Consider the following 6516-nt stretch of genomic DNA (forward strand, 5'->3'; position numbering starts at 1 on the left):
CAGCAATGAGACCAGCCCTCCGAGTCAGCGCGATGCGACCCAGCCCTGCCAGGGCCAGAGGGAGGAACGAAGGAAGCCCTGCACTGGTGTGAAATTTTTCATTACGCAGGAGGGTTTCCCCTACCTCGGAAACGGGGAGGCAAACAGCAGGCAAAGGACTAGCAGTAACAGCAGCACAGGGCAGCTGGAAGAGGTCTGCGTTTCCCGTCCCAGGCTACCAAGTATTCCCCAGGATTAGCCCAATTAGCCCTCCGCATCTTGCTTGAGTGTAGCAAAGCAGCAGCTCCCTCCGCCTCCACCCGCCGCTGCTCTGCCCAGGGGAGAGAAGGGGACCAGGTGCCAGGCAGCTGCGGCCCTTCCGAGGCGGCGGGGCGGGCAGGCTGCTCCCCCGCTGCGGTCGGGGCCGCCCGCCGCCCAGGGCCCAGGCAGCCGGCCCAGCCCCCCCCCGCCACGGCCGGGCCCAGCCCCCCCACGGCCGGGCCCAGCCCCCCCACGGCCATCCTGCCGGGCCCAGCCCCCCCACCCCAGAATCGGGGGGCTGCCCCACCAGGGACCGCGAAACCAGGGCGTGCCCCCCATCCCCCACACACCGCGCTCACACACGGGGGGGTCTCACACACACACACACACACGGGGGGGGTGTCTCTCTCACACACGGAGGGGGGTGTCCCTCTCACACACACACACACGGGGGGGGGAGGGGTCTCACACACACACACACACGGGGGGGGGAGGGGTCTCACACACACACACACACGGGGGGGGAGGGGTCTCACACACACACACACACGGGGGGGGAGGGGTCTCACACACACACACACACGGGGGGGGGAGGGGTCTCACACACACACACACACGGGGGGGGGAGGGGTCTCACACACACACACACACGGGGGGGGTGTCTCTCTCACACACGGAGGGGGGTGTCTCTCTCACACACACACCCCTACCCCCCACCGCAGACACAACAGCGAGGGGCGACACTGACACACGGGGGGGGACAGCGGCCCCCCCATGTCGGCGGGGCCCGGGGCCGGGCCGCCTCTCCCGGTACCTGGCTCCGCGTCTTCCGGCCTCCCCGCCCGGCGCCGCCGCCCGCCCGCACTCACCGGCCGCAGGAGCTCGCGGCGCGCGGCCGAGGCGGGGGGCGGGGAGCGGGGCCCAGCCCGGATCGGCCCCGGAGCCGGCACGCGGCGGGGGAGGGGAGCGGCCTGGCCTGGCCCAGCGCGCGGCACCAGCCCCGCCCCCAGCGCGGCGCCCCCCCCTAACCCGGCACCCCCCCAGCCCGGCGCCCCGCCCAGCCCTGAACCCGGCACCCCCCCAGCCCCGCCCCCAGCCCGGCGCCCCGCCCAGCCCTGAACCCCCAGCCCCGCCCTCAGCCCGGCACCCCCCAGCCCGGCGCCCCGCCCAGCCCTGAACCCGGCACCCCCCCAGCCCCGCCCCCAGCCCAGCGCCCCGCCCAGCCCTGAACCCGGCACCCCCCCAGCCCGGCGCCCCGCCCAGCCCTGAACCCGGCACCCCCCCAGCCCCGCCCCCAGCCCGGCGCCCCGCCCAGCCCTGAACCCGGCACCCCCCAGCCCGGCGCCCCGCCCAGCCCTGAACCCGGCACCCCCCCAGCCCTGAACCCCCCCCGCCCCGCCCCCCAACCCGGCACCCCCCCAGCCCTGAACCCCCAGCCCCGCCCCCAGCCCGGCACCCCCCAGCCCGGCGCCCCGCCCAGCCCTGAACCCGGCACCCCCCCAACCCGGCACCCCCCAGCCCCGCCCCCAGCCCGGCACCCCGCCCAGCCCTGAACCCGGCACCCCCCCAGCCCTGAACCCCCCCCGCCCCGCCCCCCAACCCGGCACCCCCCCAGCCCTGAACCCCCAGCCCCGCCCCCAGCCCGGCACCCCCCAGCCCGGCGCCCCGCCCAGCCCTGAACCCGGCACCCCCCCAGCCCCGCCCCCAGCCCGGCGCCCCGCCCAGCCCAGCCCTGAACCCGGCACCCCCCAGCCCCGCCCCCAGCCCGGCGCCCCGCCCAGCCCTGAACACCCAGAGCCCCCCCCAGCCCCGCCTCCTCACAGCCCGGCACCCCCCACAGCCCTGAACACCCAGCCCTGCCCCCAACCCGGCACCCCACAGCCCGGCACCCCCTCCCCCCAGCCCTTTTTAAATCAGGTTTGTTTTTGTTAAAATTGTTTTTAACTAAAATAGTTACATGAAATATTTAAAAAAAAACAACAACAAATTAAATCGACTGTGTCAGCCTGGTCAACATGAGAAACTTAATGTATTGGCTTCTGCAGCTCACTCAGTCATCTTCACCTTCATTTTCCTGTTTGGTCATCATCTGGAAAAGAAAAACAAGCTTTCCTGCTTTTCAGGACCCAAACAATTTCTCAATTTGGAATGAATTAGTCCAAAGGAAGAAAATATTCTTTCTACACTGGCAGAAGAAGTTACTGCTGTTAAAAGTGAGATTATCACTTCAACAGTCTCTGAAGCCAAGTGCTTAAGTGACTTCCACCAGTTCACTGATGTGACTTTCTTTAAAACATCATCAACAAACATACATTTCTTGAATGGTTCTTATTCCCAAACTGGGTCTCTTTTGTGGCCTGCTGCCATTATAGATTTTCCCTTTTAGTGAGAGAATGTATGGTAGATCTCAAATCAATGAAGGCTACACTCAGAAGGATCTCCAGACTTCTGGAATGTGCTTCCCAAACAGTTTCACTTTTGTTTCTAGTGCCTGTCCCTCCCTTCTCACATTTATCTCCAGACTTTTTCTCCTTGTCCAGATCTATTCCGCCCCCAACAATCTTCTATTCACTGGACTTTTTGAAATTTTGCACTTTTAGACGGAGGTAAGGGATTGACTCTGTGTACACAAATCTGCAGAGGGACAATAGAGTTGAGATCTGTTATTTCTCACCTCTATATATTATTCATTTATTTATTTATTTAATGTCATTTTTGCTGTTAACAAGCATGTTATCTCTGGAGACACAAATCCACAGTCTGAGAACTGCAAAACTAAGCATCTCTGATGGTATCTTCTAGACTGAGCACTGAGTCCCAGTGGGTAGATAGAAAGATTAACCTAAATAATCTATACAGAAGCCCCTGGAACCCCATCAGATTGGGTCCCTAATCCATCAACTATTGGAACTCCTTTACAAAACTTTTCTTAAACATTACATGAATATATTGTCTCATACTATAGAATTAGAATTTATAACCCCTCTTCCAGGATGAGATGTCTTTGAGCTATAATGTATCTTAATTAAAACTAGCTTTAGATAGGTTTTTTCCTCAAAAAGCATTTTATCAAAAAAATCTGATATAAATTTAAAAAATCCAATTTTTTTTATTTAAAAAAAAAAAAACACACATTGATTTTTATCCACCCTGGTCACAGTACTCCACTGGGCACAGACTCCTGAAGGGAAGAACCAGAACTCAGCTGGGCCTCCAGGTAAGCATGGTGGATGCCCAGGGTTCTGTCGCCCAGCACCTAGGCTGGGAGTGGAGAATTGTGGAATCCCACCCTAGGATAGGTAAAGACACACGGCCTGATACTTGGGGGGTGCCCCAGAGAGGGGACGGCGGAGCAGCTAGCCCTACAACCAGGACATCTCCCATGTAGGTGAAGCAGCTTATCGGGTGCAGCTGTGCACCTTCAGGGGCTGATACAGTACTGCCGTGGTCAGAAATACCCTGGAGATGTAGGGCAATGCAAACTGGAAATAGCTGCAGAAACCTAAGGGCCAGGGCTGGGCTTTCCAAAGGAGCATAAGGGAGGTAGAGGCCCAGGTCCCACTGCCTTCCATGGGATTTAAAATCTGCAAAGTCAACGTAGCTGGGAACTCCAGGAACTTAATTTAGGGGCAGAGTTTGAAATGGGACTCTGGGCTTTATCAGTGAGTGATCAAGACTGTTAACTGCACACCTCTGAGACAGGAGCGTCTAGGTAAAGGCAGCCCGAGGGTTTTGGCCACCTAGCATCTGGTTAAAACAGTCATTTAAATGGCCCTTATGGTGTGTGTAGCAATTAGTTCTGTAGCGTAGCTGTTACCCAAGTCTGTTGTGTTTGTATCTGTCTGTATTTCTATTGTGTGTTTGCAGTGGCCATTGCCAATGTAACCACAGGCCAATAAATCCACAGATCATGGTATGTTCTAAAGCCAGAGTGTTCTAGCTCCGTTTCCAGGCTTGCATTTGACATCGGGCTTTTCTTTGGGGAAGCGTCACTGGGATCATTTCTGAAGGAGACTGTGGTTTGAAGAGAGGTCTCTCCTGAGGCAGTGTCAGGGAGGCCTGCAAGATGGAGCCCATCGGCGGGAGGAGAAGGGGCTCTGGTCTGCATTCCTAGCCTCCTGTCTTGTAAGCTCAGAGCAGGTGGAGTAAGTTGACAAGAGGATACAAAAGCCAAGAGCGGCCCACTAATGCAACTCGGTCAGGGTTCAAAGGAACAGCCAGGCCAACTCCGAGAACGCAGTTGATGGAAATGGTAAGATAAAGCAGTCTGTCCTGGCTGAGCAGGGCTAAGTCTCCCACTGGAAAAGGTGAGACATCAAACCCAAAGAGGTAATGCTGCCCCACCCAGAATCCTCACTGCATGCAGGACCGCACAGCCACATGGGCAATATACATGACCAAGGCCCAATCTGAAAGATGAGCTGAGCCTTGAACTGTCATCCTGGTGAGTTTTCGCATCACTGATTCCTGATTCTTGGGTGCTGCTTTAGACCAGTCATTAGGTCTTTGACCAAGGTCGCACTTCCCCTGCAATTGCTCACTGGCCGCCAGACTTCGCGGAAGCTCAAGGACACGGACTCCCTCCCTCTTGTCTGTGGTGATCTGATGGAGCACACGGGGTAGAGCGCGGGTGGGGTGGAGACCGAGGCAGAACCACAGGGGGGTGCAAGCGTGAAAGTGCCATAGCTGTCGTTGCAGGTAAATTGGGACCATTGGCGCCATCGCCAGCAACTCCCACCACATTGACCAGGAGGCTTCGGGAAATGAGAAGCGTCCTCAGGTACTTCTTCCCACTGGCAGGGGCGTGGTGCTGGGCTGCCATAAACGGCTGACCCAGAGCTGCCCGGTGGCCCGGGGGGAAGCCTGTGGGGAACCAGTGAAGAGAATACAGAGCAGGATGTGGAAAACCAACACATTCACAAAACCAGTAAGCAACTCATTCATGTCCCTGGTGCGCCATCCGTCCCTGAGGTATCCGTGAGCTAATGCAGGAGAACACAGGACCTTGAGGGTTCTGCCAGGATCCGTCTAACATGAGGTGAAACGGGCTCTATGATGGTAGCATTATCACAAACGTGTTCCAATGGCAATACCAGTTAATCCATTCTTACATACATTTCACAATAGCTGTCACTCCTGGATGTTTGGACCTAGATCCCGTGCTGATGAGCTAATTACAAATATTCAGACTGTTAAGATCTGTTTGTCTGTCCTTTCTTTGCTCTTCACCCAGTTCTTATACAGCCCTGTGAAGTGACCCAGGTCTCTGATTCTGGCCAGTTCCATCCAGGAAGAAATAATTTACCACCAATCTAGTTGGGGCCAAAGCAAAGAAACACACTTTGCTTAGCGCATCTAGATGTGAAGAATCAATACGCTCTGATCGGACAAAGTCCAAGGCAGGAACACTGGGAAACTGATTGTGGAGCTGCCAGGAGGGAGTTTACTAGGAGAGAGCTGGATTTCTGCAGTTCAGATGCTCAGAAGGAATCACGCAGGGTACCAGTGATTTAGAGACAAAGGTTGCAGTGCTAATTCAGGCAAAATCCCTGTTGTGCTCAAGCCGTTGCGACAGCAATTGGGTCCTGACTGAGCCTTCACGTGAGCAGACAGTCCAGTCCCTGACGCTCATCCCCGTAATGTCTGTGCATGTCCATCTATGCCATGCAGTTAATTCCGACTCCCTGAGCACGATCAGTCGGGATGTAATTGACTCTAGCTTCATATGCAGTCTGTGCCCAATGCGTAGTTGAAAGCTGACAGGGATTTTATCTGCTGCCAAGCACACTAAAGCAGCTTTGGGCGGCTCATACGTGAAAAAACACCCATTCAGTATTCAGTGAGGTGAAGGGGTAACCCTTAAAAGCCATGCTGAGATAGACATAGAGGGACCCCCTTTCAGAGCAGGGGCGGGGCTGGCTGTGCCTTGCCGAGAAGGGTCTCTTCTCTGAAGTGGAGTGTGAAATAAAGCTGAAAGGTGCGGCTTACCTAAGGCCCTTTCGCATCTCTTTACTGGCCAGGAGGTGAGGCTGCCTCTGCTGGGCCAGCTTGGGGAACGGGCCAAGCACATCACTAAATGGCCTCAAACATTCATTGTCAGTGGTTTGCAGAGGACAAAAAGGGCCAGTTTTTGCAGACATGAATGTACAGTGGGGATCAGCCCTTCTGTTCAGCTAGAATCCACCAGAACAGCAAACTGCCCGGCCCCATGCCGGCAGCGCGGCTTGCTCTCTGGCAGGAGAAGGAGGCTGCAGTGAGGGGCACTGGCCAGACTGA

The 6516-nt window shown here is 56.9% G+C and overlaps 1 protein-coding gene across 4 annotated transcripts in view; it reads right to left on the reverse strand.

Annotated features, from left to right (window-relative positions):
- The window catches only part of MYO18A (myosin XVIIIA), a 163131-nt gene that overhangs the window by 146173 nt on the left and 10442 nt on the right, over nt 1-6516 (reverse strand). The window contains exon 1 of one of the 4 annotated variants that reach the window (XM_073315971.1): nt 1110-1265. The exons of 2 other annotated variants lie outside the window; for them this stretch is intronic. The gene's annotated coding sequence lies outside the window, so the exon portion shown is untranslated. Of the gene's footprint in view, nt 1-1054; nt 1266-6516 lie in introns of those variants that run through there. One more of the 4 variants, XM_073315970.1, reaches the window with a different exon arrangement.

The sequence above is a fragment of the Lepidochelys kempii genome, chromosome 17, assembly GCF_965140265.1.
Source record: "Lepidochelys kempii isolate rLepKem1 chromosome 17, rLepKem1.hap2, whole genome shotgun sequence".
NCBI classification, from domain to species: Eukaryota; Metazoa; Chordata; order Testudines; family Cheloniidae; genus Lepidochelys; species Lepidochelys kempii.